The sequence below is a fragment of the Otolemur garnettii genome, unplaced genomic scaffold (genome assembly GCF_000181295.1).
Source record: "Otolemur garnettii isolate 467f Iridium unplaced genomic scaffold, OtoGar3 scaffold00015, whole genome shotgun sequence".
In the NCBI taxonomy this organism is placed as follows: domain Eukaryota; kingdom Metazoa; phylum Chordata; class Mammalia; order Primates; family Galagidae; genus Otolemur; species Otolemur garnettii.
In genome coordinates, this window is record NW_003852410.1 from 15638413 (window position 1) to 15654742 (window position 16330).

At 44.1% G+C, this 16330-nt stretch overlaps 1 protein-coding gene and 1 pseudogene across 5 annotated transcripts in view; both read left to right on the top strand.

Annotated features, from left to right (window-relative positions):
• FOXP1 (forkhead box P1) overlaps positions 1-16330 on the top strand; it is a 610533-nt gene that overhangs the window by 74011 nt on the left and 520192 nt on the right. The gene's annotated exons all lie outside the window — the stretch shown is intronic.
• Positions 14633-16326, top strand: LOC105886569 (annotated as a pseudogene). The gene has a single exon (XR_001161065.1). The product of XR_001161065.1 is annotated as a kelch-like protein 23 pseudogene (transcript).

Consider the following 16330-nt stretch of genomic DNA (forward strand, 5'->3'; position numbering starts at 1 on the left):
CCCCCCCCCCCAGAGGCATCACTCCTGCTGGGGACTAGGAAGAGTGGGGTGTCACCTACCACACTAGGGGAGAGATACACATGGGTGACTAGGGGGGAGCCTTCGCTCTCCCGCACCTGTGTGCTTTCATCTTCCTTAGGAACTGCAGTGGCTCAGGTTGCCAAACCCAGGATCAGTGGATTCTTTTTTTCTTTCTTTAGTAACAGTCTTGTTCTGTCACCCTGGGAAGTGTGCTGCAGCAGCATCATAGCACATAGCAACCTCAGACTCCTGGGCTCCAGCGCTCCTCCTGCTACAACCTCCCAAGTAGCTGATACTATAGGTGTATGCCACTGTGCTCGGCTAATTTTTTCTGTTTTTTTGGTAGAGATGGAGTCTCACTCTTGTCTAGTCTGGTCTCAAACTCCTGACCTCAAATGCTTCTCCCTCCTTAGCCTCCCCAAGTGCTAGGATTATAGGCATGAGCTACCATACCTGGCCACCTGATCAACTGATTCTTAATTTGGAGTCTCCTCTTATATTTCCAGGAGGTGAGGAGGTGTTATGTGTTGATTTATGGCCCTCACCCCACTGCCTGTGAAGTACTAACCCCTCAATAGCTCAGAATATGGCTGTATTCGGAGATAGGGACTTCTCAGAGATAGCCAAATTAAAATGAATCAGGTCACAAGGGTAGCCCAAATCCGATGCAGCTGGTGACCTTCTAAGACGTGATCAGGACAAAAACCCATACAGAGGGAATGCCTTGTCACAATACAGGGGAAAGAGGGCTGAGAGACCTTCGAAGGAGCAAGCCACCCTGCCACCTTGATCTTGGACTCCTAGTCTCTGCAGCTGAAGAACAGACATTTCTGTTGTTGAAGCTGTACAGTCTGTGGTGCTTTGTTCTGCCAGCCCTGCCAGCTAATCCTGGAGCACATCAGAGTCAACACGGGGCAGGGGTCATTTGAAAACATCTATTCTGTTTTATAGTACAGGGTTGAAAATATGGAAAATGATGGCAAGAAAGCCCTTCCACGGAAGGAACCCTGTAAAGACTGACAAAAGCCAGCATAGCAGGTGTTAAAGTCATTGCAGCGTCCGGGTGCAGTTGATGAGGGTCTCGCTTGCATTACCTCTTTCAGTCCTCACCACTGTCCTGGGAGTTGGGAGCACTGTTGTCTCATCTTGTAAATGAGGAAACTGAGGCAAGGAGGGTAAGTGCCACCCATGTGATTTCAGAATCAGCCAGTGTAGGAGCCAGGATTCAAAGCCAGGTATTACTCTCCAAACCTGCCTGACCTGTTTCTTTGCCAGCCCTTAGGAGATCAGGGGCTAAGAAGGAATGGTTGTAGGATCTGTTAGGACAACTGGTTAAAAGATGTTGGAATACTTTATCTCAGACCATGTTTGGTCCCATCTCCAGAGAGAAGCTATGGAGTGCATTGGGTGTGGTGAAGAAGTCATGAGGGATAATAAGAATCACTGATACTACTGATATTGCTTAATACGTGTGAGCCCCGATCAAAGCTCTGTGCGTCCTGCCTATTCACCCTCAACAGTGCCCATAGGCAGCTTACCCAGAGCTCAGTCGTCCATGCCCAGGTGATTTGACTTTCCACCACAAGCCCAGGGCCTGGCCAGCATCAGGGGAAAGGGGGAAGCTGACATTTGGGCATTTAAAACAAACAAACACCTCCGTGTCCTTCTCCCCCTTTATTACAAAAGTGATACATAATAAATGTCCAGAATTTAAAAACTAAATCAAAGCTAATGTAAATAAAAGTTATTTATCCGTGGCTCAGTGCCCATTGCTCAGTGATTAGGGCACTGGCCACATGCACTGAGTCTGGTGGGTTCAAACCCAGCCAGGGCCTGCTAAACCACAATAACAACAATAACGGAAAAATAGCCAGGTGTTGTAGTGGGCACCTGTAGTTCCAGCTACTGGGAGGCGAAGGCAAGAGAATTGCTTAAGCCCAGGAGTTTGAGGTTGCTGTGAGCTGTGACGACACCACAGCACTCTACTGAAGGTGACATAGTGAGACTGTCTCAAAAAAAAATTTATATATAGGGGCTGGGCACCTATAATTCTAGCACTTTGAGAGGCCAAGCTGGACAATCACTTGAGGCCAGAAGTTCGTGAACAGCCTTGGCAACATAGCAAGATCTTAGCTCAACAAAAAACCAAAAATTATAGTTGAGTATGGTGGTACATGCCTGTTGGTCCAGCGACCTGGGAGGCTGAGGCAGGAAGATTGCTTTGCTTGAGCCCAGGAGTTAAGACTGCAGGGAGCTGTGATTGTGCTACTGGAATGTACCCTAAGTGATAGATAAAGACCCTGTCTTTTAAGAAAAGAAAAAAAAAAAATCAGCTGTAGTCTCACCCCCTGGAAAGAATTAGTTTGAGCATTTTTTTTCTGTCTGCCTTTCTAGTCTAGTTTTTCTTACAGAAATATACTTAATGTAGCTATAAATATACTAACACCTTTATAAGAGGCAGCATTAGTTAGAAAAGAGCGAGGGGTTTAGAACAAGACTTGGGTCTAAATCCTAGTTTCCTACTTCCTAGCTCTGTGACTTTCGACAGGTTATCTAATTTTTTGTCTTCATTTTCTGTCTTTAAAATTAGGATAATAAAACTTGATTGGGTTTTGCTGTAGCCTAATTTCCATAATGTGTTCACTGTGTAGCACTGTAGCAGCTGGTACAGTAAATACGCAAACTATAACTTTCAAAAGAATCAATTGTGGTGCCATTTTTATTATCAGTCAACTAATATTTGTTGAACAGGTTTGATTTGGGGATCATATTCCTTTTATTCCCTTTTGATTTTTACAACTCTTTTTAACGGCTGCATAGTATTTCGTCATCAGTCTGAGTCACCTTGTGTTTAGCTTTTAATTGACATTTATTTTTCTCAGTTTCTGTGTTCTGTAGATAATGCTGTGATGTATTTCTCTGAAAGCTTGTAGCTGAATTTCCCTCAGTGATTACTATGTTGTACACGTTCATTCCTAAGAGGAAGGGTTGAATAGGAATGTGTGGTTTTCAGTCTGTTGAAACAGTGCCAGATCACCCCAGAAGGGTGGTGTCTGTTTACTTTGGCCCTGGTCCTCTATGAGAGAACTCATTTCTATTTGTGAAACTTGGATGTAACATTAGAGGGATGGGCACAGAGGAAAATTGGGGTAATTATGCTCCCGGGTCATTGACTTAGAGCTGGTATCATGAAGGCTGAGCAACAGTGTTCATATTTGAGAGAGGGGAAAGGGAATAGTTGGGAATGCTGATGTACGATTAATTGAGTGGTTCAAGCAGAGATGAGAACAGCACTTCTGGGATATGGATACGGGGGCCTCTAACTGTTGGCAGTGGGGACAGTGCTCTCTAATTGTGCGGTTGAATCTCTTCAGCAGCATTTTGAGGGAAGGACTCTTCATTAGCCCCATTTTAGGGATGCAGAAGTGGAAGTTAAGAGAAGTTATGTAATTTGGGCACAATCACAAGACTATGGCACAGCTGGGAGCTGAACCCAAGTGCTCTGACTGTCCAAGGTCACTTGTAGGCTGCATCGTGCTCTTGTCCCAGGATGTGTGGAGACTGGGCCACAGGTAAACATGGTCGCCAGTGGGATTGGTGGAAGCGGGGTTGGGAACCCTTGACAAAGTTAACCAGCTAGTTGAAAAAGAAGATCTGGAGCTTCGGCAGACGTTGGAGGGTGGAGGGGAGCCAGTGTGGGCAGGAGTTGAGGCTCAGAGGGGTAGCTACGGGGCCCTGAGACAGCAGATATAAGTAACAGCACTATTTACACTGCTTTAACGTTTACACGTGAGCGTTGCTCCTCTTCATCTTCAAACCACCCCCTGATGTAAAGGGAATTGTCATTACCTCCATTTTATAGCTGATGAAGCAGAGACACACAGAACTTGAATATATTGGCCCAGGAATGGCCCAGCCAGGATCAGATCCCAGGCAGCCAAATCCCAAATCCTCTGTGCCGGAGCAGACTGGGAACTGGAAATCAGTGGAGAGTTTTCAACCTCGGCTATATTTGTTGAAAGCGATTGCTTTCCTCCTTTTGAACTTTGCAGCAATTATTGTCTGTAGAATTCATCTGGCAATTAATCATGTACTCCCCATGACATGGCTCTCATTGTTGTCTTGAAATGTTATTTAAATCGTGCATTGTTACTTAACTTCGCGTGCTGAGAAGCAGAATGTGCTGGGGTAACTGCCACCGCACTCTTATACATGTGTACCACAGTGCATCAATAAATGTGTGATTTAATTTCATTTGAGAAGCTTCCAGGTGGAAGCAGTAATCTTACCTTTAGACCTTAGACAGGTGACATTCCCGGGGGGGAGGCAGTAGGGAGGAAGGAGGGACGGTGTCTGCGTGTATGAATCAGAAGGGAATGGGGGGACGGAGAGCAGACTGAGGGAGTGGAGAGCACCCCTCCTGGAGGGACAGCCAGGAGGTTTGGGTGCGTCCTTCGCTGCTGTCATAGACCCCTGTCTGTCTCCTTTCTCGGGCGAGAGGTCATCTGTAGGCTGCACTCCCAGGGCCGACTGGGCTCCTTGCTTTCCTCCTTCCTGGATATGCCTGACTTTAAGCATTCTTGCTTAAAATCTCAGAAGCCGGGGGATTTAGACTATGGAGGACGATATGGAGCTTCAAATAGAGTTATAACCCTTGTATTCCCCTTTTGGCTTTATCTTGGGAGCCTTTCCACATGTTCTTACTTTCCCCAATTGAGCTGTTGGAAAAACAGTGCTCAGCAGCCTTTGGTAGTGGTTGAGGGAGGAGACTTAGGTTTCAGATAGATAGGGCTCTGTCGCTTACCAACTGTGGTGCTGGGTAAAGGGCCTCGATTTCCTCATCTGTGACATGCCACTATTGTGAGGCTTAGCAGGAGGAGAGATGAAAGGCAGGTATTCTATAGCGCACCCTGCAGGCATAGCAGTAAGGGTGTCACATGCGCCAGTTGGTCTCACAACTGGATGTACTCCGGAGTACATCCAAACCTGCTGTGTTGAATGCCAGGTTGAAAGACCAGTGTGTGCCTTTTCTGTCTCATATTTGCAACAGATATTTTGCCACTTTGGTTCTCTGAAACTTTTCCCTGATGATAGTGCCCTAATCATCAGCTCCTCCCTTGGCTGCTGGAGACATTTCCAGACCATGTCATTCTACAACCTGGAATGTCCACTCTTACTTTCTCGTAAGGAAATGTGACCATTGACGTTGGATAGCTCTAAGTCTGCTTGTGTTCTTCTTACCTGCTGACTGTTGTGCTTAAGTTTGGTTTGTTTTTTTTTTTCCCAATTTTATTTCTTGACATCATTAGAATTGTCTGGAAGTAATTCTTCAGTCATTTCATTAGTCATTTACTTTTTTCATTTTAAAGATTAAGAAAAAATTGCTTTGAGGCAGTGGGTCAGATGACTATGGTTGGCCAGGGAGCCCTTTCCCAGCTGAGTCACTTGTCTGCCGAGACAGCTCATAGCTAGAGTGTGCTTGACAACTAGGCACTGGCCAACGTTACATTCCTTTGAAATGTCATTTCTGCTCCCTTTAAGTTGTGGATTCCTTTGTGGGTTTTCCGAGAACACGTCCCATGTATTGTATTAATTGGATTGTGTAGGCTGGAATTCTTTCTGAAGTGTGTTTTTCAATTTGAGCCATATAAAAATTGTATTATAGAGGCTGTGTACGGTGGCTTGTACTCCTAGCACTCTGGAGGCACAGCAGGAGGATAACCTGAGTGTATGCTTGAGACCAGCCTGAATGAGAGCAAGAACCCATTGCTACTAAAAGTAGAAAAAAACTAGCTAGGCATTGTGGTAGGCACCTATAGTCCCAGCTACGTGGGAGGCTGAGGCAGGAGGATTGCTCAAGCCTAAGAGTTTGAGGTTGCTGTGAGCTATGATGCCATGGCACTTTACCCAGGGAGACAGAGTGAGACTCCGTCCTCAAAAAAGAAAAGAAAAAAATATTGTGACATAGGATTATTCAGAAAGATGGCATTCAGTGCTGTCATTTTATAGGAAGGGAAACCCTTGCTCCAAGAAGCTTACTGACTTGCAGATCTCAGGTGGTGTTGGCGAACCTGGGGTAAGTTTCATCTTTTTTACCATTACAATTTGTCATGTGTGCCACCCTTCTGGGCCTAGTTGCCCTTCTGCAAAACCACCTAGAAACCGTTTTCTCGGTTCTCTTTCCTTGATAGGAGAGATGATCTGAAAGTCAGAAATGATGACTGCCTCTATCTGCCCTTGGGTCTCTCTCCTAACCCTTGGTTCGTGTGTCCCTGAAGCACATCATAATCTTGGGAAAAGTCTGTGTAGTCTGTTTGTACTCTGATGTCCGTCTGTTCCTGGGTTCTGTGCAGTACCCATGTTGAATGAAGATAAGGCCCCGTATGGCATTACGACTCCTCCTAGCATCTTCCCCTTCCTACAGTTTTACACATGCTGAAATCATAATGTGCAGTCATTGAGGCTGTTTGCCAAATTATGGTTCCACAGCACTAGTGTTGTTTATTTGTTTTTAAACTTAGGGTTGGGGGTATTATTTGTTCTAATAAAGGATATGGCCTCTATTTTTATTCCTAGTAATTTGGAATTAACCTCAAAGGCCTATGGTAAAATGGTTTCTGTTTCTAGGCAGGTGTTGGGGGGGCAGAGGGAAACGGGGGTGGGATCCTGTGGACTTTGGGCCACACGTGGCCTTCTGGATCCTTGAGTGTAGCCTTTTGGCTGAGTCCAGATTTTATGGAACAAATCCTCTTAATAAAGGGATTTATTCCACGAAGTTTGAATTCGGTTGACTGCCGTACTTAACGGGCGAAGGGACTTCACACTCAGATCCACGAGCGACTTCTCTGATGACTCTGCGTAAACAGCACTTTTAAATCCTACTTCAAGGACTGTTGGTTTTCTCAAGAGATATTTTCCTTTCTTTTCTTCTCTTAATTCTTTGTTATCTTCCTCCTTTTCGAATAAAGACGGGCTTTTTGTTTTTACATTCAAAGTCACTACTTCTTTTTCTAATTGGAAAAATCATCACAGAAAGCAGATCTTAAAAGACTTAGAATTAATATTGTGACCTGGTTGGTTTCTTCATTCTTTGAAACGTTGCTTTGCTTTTCTCGCATATCCGCTGTTATGTATGCTCGTTATGTAATCTTAACTTTTCATGGAAAATAATGAATCTTGTCAATTAACAAGCCTGCCTCTGGCCTTGTGGCGTCTGGCTTCCTGTGATCTCCCTGCGGAAACCGAGGCTTGGGTTTGATACTCCCCAACATTCGCAGGACCCCACCATTGTAATTTTTTCCCCTTTTTAATATCACCATGGCTTTGATTTGTGTTCTCATCCAATAGAGAGCCTTGGTCATCTGCAATCTGGTTCAAGCTTTTGCTTAGATACATAAGGATCACCTTTCCAGTGTGAAGATGAAATAATGTAATTTGTTTACCACCTTGAGTTGTTTACCACAGGCTGTGAAAAATACGTTTTGAATTTAAAAGTGTGAAAAACAAATGTACTAGCTATCATAAAAGCTCTCCCCTCCAAGTAAACATGTTTATAGAGCAAGATTCAAAACAAAATACTTGATAAGCCCAGCCAATCAAAAGAAAGTAAACATGTTTACCACAAAAGCCTTAAAAAGAGCTCAGATGGCAATGAGCTGTCTGTTCACTTGACCGCCCTTCTAGGGAGAGGCTAAGGCTGCCCTGGTCCCTTAGGGGAAGGGATACAACTTGCCCTGCTGGTAGACACCTGTAAACCCTGCTTGGTTAGCTAGAGCCAGTTTGCCAGTGGGAATGGAAGTTTCATATTTTCTGCCATTGAATTGAACTATGAATGGAATGAATTTATGAAAATGATTGTGGAATTTTTGTGATTCTTAAATAGAACCTGCCATAGATGAGAGTGCCAAATAGGCTTATGAGAACTCGTCCTGGCTTCTCGGGCCCCAGGTTAGCACCACATATAATGACCTCCTGTGTCCTGGGTACTGAACTGTGAGTGTTTAAGGGTATATCAACATGGATCACACCCAGCCTCTGCCTCCCCATCTCATTCTGGGGAGGGAAACAAATAGCTCCAATGGGAAGTGGATAGAAACAGACATCCTGAGTGATACAGGGGTTTCCGGGATCCTGGGCACCCTGAAGGGTGTCTTAGATGATGTAAAAGAGATGTAGTTCAGAAAGGGGAACGTGGGTCATACGCAGGAGAAGGAGATAGCAGCTTGAGATGGTAGGGGCACGTCTCAGGAATACAGTCCAGGAGCAAGTTGATGAGAAATGACCCAGTGAGAGGTGGCTCTGTAGGAGGCTGTTGAATAGGGGGTAATTTCAGAATTCACAGTCATAGAGATGGAGGAGTTCTAAGGGATGGTGAGATGCAGGCTTTGGCCATGCCCTCAGGTGTAGGTGAAGTAGTAGCAATTAACCAGTAATTAAGTAGCAATTAATTAAGTCCTTACTATGTATGGACAAATACTGACCCAAGTTCCATATATGGAAAAACTTGATCAAGTGTAGCTAGTACAGGACAGAACTAGGATTGAACCCAGGAAGTCTAGGCACTGTACAGCTTTGGCACTGTACTGCTTCTTGAGTAAACTGGAACCTTTTAGGATTAAGGAAGTTAAGATGAAACAGGCATGTATTCACTCACTCAACAAATATTAATACTTTTGGGCCAGGTATGGTAGCTCACACTTGTAAATCCCAGCTATTTGGGAGGCTAAAGCAGGAGGATTGTTTGAGACTAGGAGTTGGAGACTAGTCTGGGCAACATAGCAAGAATCCATCTCTGTAGAAAATTTTAAAAATTACCCAGGAGTGGTGGTATATACCTGTAGTCCCAGGTACTCAGGAGGCTGGGGCAGGAGGCTCACCTGAACCCAGGAGTTAAAGGCTGCAATGAGCTATGAGTATGCCATTTCTCTTTAGCCTGAGTCATAGAGTGAGATCCTGTCTCAAATAATAACAAATAAATTTACATGCTTTATTTATGCCAGGCCTGCTGTAAGCCTTGGACAAGCTGTTGGAAGGACCATTTTTATGGCTACTAAAGTTGATGGAAGTACTCATACTGAAATAATCTAGACAGAAATTGTAAAGCAGATCAAGTTGAGTATCTTCATCTGAAGTGCTTGGGTCCAGAAATATTTCAGACTAAAAAAAAATTATGGAATGGTCACATATATGCTGTATGAGTTGCTCACCAGTTAAGCAACTCAAATACAGAAATCTGAAATGTTCCGATGAACCTTTCCTTTGAGGGATCATGTTGGTGCTCAAGAAATTTCAGATTTTGGAGCCTTTTGGAGCTTGGATTTTTGCATTACTGATGCTCAACCAGTATTAAAATACCTGAGAAAGGTGTTGAAGAACATACTTGACATTTAGAAGTGAAAGTCATGTGGCTGGGCTGGGAGCAGCCGTGTGGTCTGTGACCACAGACAGGGTGTGGAGGGATCCCGAGTCACAGTGGAAGAGGGTGATGACATTTTCCTTGGAGGTGAGTGACAGGCAAGGTGGGCTGTTAGAGCAACCTCTAGCCTCTTAGAGGCAGGAAGGAGACAGAGACCAGATAGATCTTTCTTGCCTGCAGTGAAGAGGTGTGGAGTGAGTGGCTTCTGGAAAAGGAGAGAGAGGCACCTTTAAGGATAAAAGGCACACCTTTCAATTCACCCAGATGTTGGTGGCAAACAGAGGGCCTTGGAGAAAGGTGAGCATGGGGCCAAGGGAAGGCGGAATGGAGAGGGATTCTGGAATGTTCATGGGGGGGGGGGTATCCTGGTGGTCAGTCTCACCCCTGAAGGGGATGTGATGACACAGGGTGGAGTGGCAGGTAAGTCAGTCAGTGGTTATGGTTAAGTTCAGACACAGGTGGCGCATAGAACTCACCAGTCTGCTGGTATCAAGTGGAACGCTCAGAAAATTGTTAGTGAAGAGGAAAGAGAAACAAACAAACCAGAGAGGTTTCTGGTTGAGCCTCAGAGCTAGAGAGGTAATTACATAGAAACCATATTCCCCATGTGTTCTAATTAGTCTAGTGGGTTTACTTAAAAACTTGTTTTTGAGCATAGATACCAATAAGTCCTCTGGTGAGTTGAAAGAAATCTTGCTGGTGAAAGTTTAGTAAAAGTAATAGTGATTAGTTCTAGGGAATGTCATTGAAACTAAATTCAGTGGGCTTGCCCAAGCATAGTGACCTATTTGGTTAAATCTGGTGAATGTTTGTATTAGACCTCTGAAACTTAGCTATAATGACAGGTGCTTATTTAGGGTATGCTCAAGTAGTTGTTGTTATTAGTATTATTCTAAAGACGAAAGTATTATTTGTTCTTCTTTTCCTGGCCTTATGAATTGAGGCAGATTGGCATTTTATTTATGAACTGACAACACATACCTTTTTTCACTGCTGATGTGCTTTTTGAACTGGGTTCAGCATTGTCAGAAAGTTATTCACAGGAGTTGGTGATGGAGCCCGCTCCACCTACCTCTGTTCCCTTTCTATTTTGGTGCCATTTGCAACAAAGGAAACTAAGTTAGTAAATTAGAGAAAGATTGAAGCTTTCACAAATGCAGTTCTTCCTATCAGGTTGTGTAACTGATTAGACAAAGTGGGCCTTCTGTTCCTGTGGCACGTGGCACCAGAGAGAACATCCGTGCAAACCCTATGTCATGGCCTTGGCCTTGGGACTTCCAGTCCAATATGATTTAGCTGTATTTCGAAAAAATTCTGTAAAGATGTATATATGTGTATTTCCAGATATTCTTATGCGCATATTTGCATTTGTGTATAAATGTGCACATATACACTTACATACACATTTATGTTACATGTGTATGTAAAATTCCAGATTTTGCATTTCTAAACCAAGGGAGGTCTAGTGGACAGCACATTGAATTTGACTTTTGTATCAAGGTTCCCGTCTGAAATAGTTGGCTAAAGGGACAAGAGGAGGGAGGGTAGGAGTGAGTGAAGCTGGAGAGTAGCTGTGCAGAGACAGCTTCCTGGTAGGAGCTGTGGCCAGTCACAGAGGGTCTTGGTAACAACCTGTACTGCCTATCTTTCTGGCCTCCTGCTGTGACCCCCCTCTCCCAGTTGGTTGAAAACAACTGGAAGTCAGAAAACAGCCTTTCAGGACATGGAGCAGGGTGGAGGTGGTAGGCGGGGCATCTGGAGAAGCAGAGGGGAAGCCAGCCAATGCATTTCATTCTGGACTGCCCTGCACCGTTTTCTGCTGTACTCACTCAGGTAACCCAGGGGAGAGGTCAACGTGGGAAAACTGCTCCAAGATCTTCAGGATGGCTACAAGGCATCTAGCTTGGGAGCAGTGGTTCTCAAAGTGTGGCACCTGGAACTAACTAATAGCTCCTGCGTCACCTGGGAATTTGTTAGAAATTCTCAGGCCCCACCTTAGACCTATAGGGTGAGGTACAAGTGGAGGGGTCCAGCAGTGCGTGTTTTATAAACCCTCCTGGAGTTTCTTGTGCTTGCTGAAGATATCTGTGAGATCCTGGAAGCTCAGCAAATAATGTCAGTTTGTTAAGACGGCCACTGTTAGGATGCTTGGGAATGCCCATGGTCAGCACGGTGTCTGTAGCAGTCCACTGCTTGAAATTCTGCAGACCCCCAGCTCTCCATTTTTAGGATAGGCCAGTAGAAATAGGATAATAGATTATATTTAGGCTTTGGGGACCAATATCCAACTCAGTTCATTCCTTTAATTTCTAAGTTCTTCCCTCAGCTATGCAGAGAAGTTCCAGGGCAGGCGGCAGACTTTTTGGAGGTTGTTTTTGAAAAATAGATGCAAATGCTGCCTGTGCTGTTGTTGTTTTTCTGGTGCCTGGCAGTGTTTGGTAAACAACTTGATTGCTAGGTCCCGGCCTCTGGGAACCACAGCTGCTCTTTCCAGCTCCCTGCAGACTTTTGTACAGAGCAGGGATTGCTTCAGGGAAAATAAACAGGGGAGAACAAAACAAGAAAACATCACTGTTGTTTTGTTGCTGCCTCTACCTGTTTTCCCAGAGCTCTTTCGCAACCACAGGCCCTGAGATTTTGGTTTCTTTGCTTTAAAAAACAAGGCAGGCCCCCGTGGCATCCCAAGCCTCTCTCTCCATGGCTAGACAGTGGCATTTGGAGTAGCCACAGTACTTGGAAAGCTTTGGAAAGGACTTAGTGGCCACTGGCAGAGTGTATGCATTTTTAAATATGTAAATTAAAAAGGGAGAAAGCTTCATTCTTTCTAATGACCCCCAAGATGGTAATCTGGCTTTTCAAATCTCTAGGAAAACAGATTGAATATGGCACAGTTAATGTTTCAGCACTTCTAGGCTTTTCTCTAAAATATTTTAATGGGCTTTTAATTTATTACAGCTCTTGATGAGCAGGGTTGAGGCAGGGTTACTGCTGACCTCTGGGCCAAGGTGCTCCTGAGGCTTTAGTCAAGTGGCAAAGAACAAAGGCTGGCTAGTGTTTTCCGCTGAAGCTGCAACCCCAGGGGCTCACTGAAAATTCTTTGCCCCAGAGTGGTCAGAGGGCAGTGCAGTGCTCTTCAGATCTTCATCAGAGTTGCTTGGGGTATCTGGTAGAAATGTAGATTCCTGGAACCTGATTAAGACTCTGTAGAGGGTGGGAATCTCCATTTCAAGCTGGTCCCCCAAATGCACACTCACATTGATATTGCTACAGTTGTAATAAGTGAGATGGGAGAGGAAGCAGCTGCTGATAGTGCCAGATTTTTAAAAAAAATTTTGAGACTTGTACATTCTTTTATCAATGCATTTACTTTTCATTTACTCACAGGTTTCCCCATTATTTTTCTTCCTGTAATTATTTTCTTTTGGCCTGAAATAATATTTGGCATGTGTTTTTAGAGAGGCGATACCTCTGTTTATTTGAAAAGCTCCAATTTCTCCTGCATTTGGGGGAGATAGTTTTTCTGGGTATACAATTCTAGGTAGAAAGGTTTGTTTTGTTTTTGTCCCCCTCGCGGTTGTGTTCTGGATACTTTTTTTTTGGATATCTGTCTTCTCTTTTTGTATGTTTCTGTATTTCAGTTGCAATAGTTTTCATTTCTAGAACTCAGAACATTTAAGCATTTTGGTTAGTGTGGAGCCACATGAACATGGAATTCAGGCCTGAGTCTATTGGATTCTTAACAGAACACGTACAAAAAAAAAAATAAAAGGAAAAAATTGCACAACAGTGGTGATGTGTGAGAAGGGACACAAAGAAAGAGGCTTCATGGACATGGCAGGAGAACCTGGCCTGCAGAACCAGGAAGTCTGGAGGGCTCATCACTCATTCACCACTCAACAGTTCTCCCTCCAAAAGGGGAAAGAATTGAGCGAGAGGTAACCTAGGTAATCAGTGACCAACAGAAAAGGGCAAGAAATGCCTGGAGTGCAGGAGACCAATGACAGACACACAGGTCTTTATCCCTCCATACTGCCCTTGTTTGTATCTCTCTCACCTCTTTCATGAGAGGGACCACCTGTGAAGTCTCTTTGGAAATGCTCTAAACTTTCTCTTGGTTCTTCCTAAATAAAATTTCTCTTCGTTACATTGAAACTTGTGCAGGTTACTTCTACTTTCTATTCGCGCTGCCTGTGCTGCTCCAGTTTTATTTTCTATTTCCATTCATTTTTGCTTTCAATTACTTTCAACCGTGCCTCGGTTGAACTTTCTAGCTCAGCCGAGTAATCAAACCAGGTCAACTGAGTTTGGGGAAGAAGGATCCCCAACAATTTGTCCTTTATTTTTGGATATGCCTGGTTACTTTAATATATTAGGAGTCAATCAAGACAGCAGTAATGTTCATATTCTTAGGTATTGTCTGGGCAATTTATGTCTTTCCTAGAAACCTGCTGCTACTTCAGTCTGGAGTGAAAATAAGACTCCCGCAAGCTCTCTCTCTTCATTGATTGTTGCTGGCTGGTGACTTGCCTCCTGCCCACCCTGAGACTTGCTTTTCTGACCCGGTAGCATGCTTTTTCCACTCAGTCTTCCAGTTCCTTCTAAAACGTGCTCAAGATAAAGAATTTCTCCAGAAAGCCGTTATCTGCACAGATACCTGCTGCCTTTTTCTTTCTTCACGCTTCTGAATCATTCTAGAATCACAAAACTGGAGACATGGGTTGACCTCAGAAATCATTTGCTACGGTGGTTGCAAGATTTTTAGGTTTTTTGAAAAAATGTTAACTGTTAAAAAATTTAGTTTCCATCTTTGAGAAATTATGAAATTTCACTAAATACGAAATCTGGATTATTGCGTTCATCTGTATAGTTGAAAGCTTTTGAAGATATGAGGTTGTTTGTGTTCGTATGTGGCAGTAATTGGTGAGTTAGGTGCCCTGGCTTCGCCTTCTGCTGAGAGTGGGGGGGGTTTCCAGTTCGCCTCATTTCTGACTTCTCCCTGTTACCTTACACCTGATTTGCTCTGCTGGCTTGCTTTTATCTGCCTGTTCATTGTGGAGTTCCTTAGCTTTCCTCGTGTGAAAATGAAGCTTAGATTCAGAAAGGATGAGTGTCTTCTATCAGGTGTCATAGCCAGAATTCACTCAGGCAAGCCTGAGTTAGAAGGGGAGGAACCGGCCCCACTCGCCGCGCCGCCGCGGGTACGGGGGAGTTCCCGCGAGTGGCCCAGAGCCCAGGCTGCACGAGGGGCTGTTCGGGTGGAGGTGGGGGAGCTGCCGGGACACCAAAATAGGAGCCGCTTGTGGGCTGAAGCTGCACAAGCTGGCAGCCTCCACCGCGCCTCTTCCAAAGATGGTCAGAGGGTCCGGCGGCGCCCCCGCTCCCGCTCGCTGCTAGCCCGCAGGTCCGAGCCGCGTCCCGGAGCCTCGGCCTGAGCTATGGCTCTAAAAGGACAAGAAGATTATATTTATCTTTTCAAGGATTCAGCACATCCAGTGGATTTTCTGGATGCCTTCAGAACATTTTACTTGGATGGATTATTTACTGATATTACCCTTCAGTGTCCTTCAGGCATAATCTTCCATTGTCACCGAGCTGTTTTAGCTGCTTGCAGCAATTATTTTAAGGCAATGTTCACAGCTGACATGAAAGAAAAATTTAAAGATAAAATAAAACTCTCTGGCATCCACCATGATATTCTGGAAGGCCTGGTAAATTATGCATACACTTCCCAAATTGAAATAACTAAAAGGAATGTTCAAAGCCTGCTTGAGGCAGCAGATCTGCTACAATTCCTTTCAGTAAAGAAGGCTTGTGAGCAGTTTTTGGTAAGGCATTTGGATATTGATAATTGTATTGGAATGCACTCCTTTGCAGAATTTCATGTGTGTCCAGAACTAGAGAAGGAATCTCGAAGAATTCTCTGTTCAAGGTTTAAGGAAGTATGGCAGCAAGAAGAATTTTTGGAAATCAGCCTTGAAAAGTTTCTCTTTATCTTGTCCAGAAAGAATCTCAGTGTTTGGAAAGAAGAAGCTATCATAGAGCCAGTTATTAAGTGGACTGCTCATGATGTAGAAAATCGAATTGAATGCCTGTATAATCTACTAAGCTATATCAACATAGATATAGATCCAGTGTATTTAAAAACAGCTTTAGGCCTTCAAAGAAGCTGTCTACTAACCGAAAATAAGATACGCTCTCTCATATACAATGCCTTGAATCCCATGCATAAAGAGATTTCTCAGAGGTCCACAGCCACAATGTATATCATTGGAGGGTACTACTGGCATCCTTTATCAGAGGTTCACATATGGGATCCTTTGACAAATGTTTGGATTCAAGGAGCAGAAATACCAGATTATACAAGAGAGAGCTATGGTGTTACATGTTTAGGACCCAATATTTACGTAACTGGAGGCTACAGGACGGATAACATAGAAGCTCTTGACACAGTGTGGATCTATAACAGTGAAAGTGATGAATGGACAGAAGGTCTACCAATGCTCAATGCCAGGTATTACCACTGTGCAGTCACGTTGAGTGGCTGTGTCTATGCTTTAGGTGGTTACAGAAAAGGGGCTCCAGCAGAAGAGGCTGAGTTCTATGATCCATTAAAAGAGAAATGGATTCCTATTGCAAACATGATTAAAGGTGTGGGAAATGCTACTGCTTGTGTCTTACATGAAATTATCTATGTCATTGGTGGCCACTGTGGCTACAGAGGAAGCTGCACGTATGACAAAGTCCAGAGCTACAATTCAGATATCAACGAATGGAGCCTCATCACCTCCAGTCCACATCCAGAATATGGATTGTGCTCAGTTCCATTTGAAAATAAGCTCTATCTAGTCGGTGGACAAACTACAATCACGGAATGCTATGACCCTGAACAAAATG